This window comes from Sinocyclocheilus rhinocerous, unplaced genomic scaffold (assembly GCF_001515625.1).
Source record: "Sinocyclocheilus rhinocerous isolate Xijiao unplaced genomic scaffold, SAMN03320098_v1.1 scaffold95, whole genome shotgun sequence".
NCBI lineage: Eukaryota > Metazoa > Chordata > Actinopteri > Cypriniformes > Cyprinidae > Sinocyclocheilus > Sinocyclocheilus rhinocerous.
Genome location: NW_015662004.1, coordinates 708,808 through 709,350, shown reverse-complemented (window position 1 = coordinate 709,350; position 543 = coordinate 708,808).

Below are 543 nucleotides of genomic sequence, written 5' to 3'. Positions count from 1 at the left end.
GTGTGTGTGTGTGTGTGTGTGTGTGTATACACACACACACACACATACACACACACCGGGGGTAAAAGGCGCCTTTGATATTATTTTCATCTAAACCACTAGATGGCACAAAAACGTGGCATAGCACTTTCCAAAACACCCGCTTTTCAAGATGCACTTTTCAAGATACACGTGTATTTTTGTCTGATCCTTGACGGGATCGCGCGCAGCAGTGCAAAGTTGATTCTGTGCTTACTTTATCTAATATTTTTTTTTTTTTTTAATGTTGTAGATTTAAGTAGCAAATGAGAATTGCTAAAAATCAATGCATATATTTTGAGACAAAGGTCTTCTTTGTGATTTTCAGTTTTGTTTACGATAATTAAAGCAACAGTTTTTAAATAACGAAAGAATATGTAAAGGTATGGTATTTGGGGTAAAAAGCGCCCCTGCTGTTGGGGCTAAAGGCGCACAGTAATTAACATGATAATTAATAGATGGCTGACTTTTCCATTTGTTGACATGACATGGTTAGATTCAGATGGTAAATATCATATATTATGT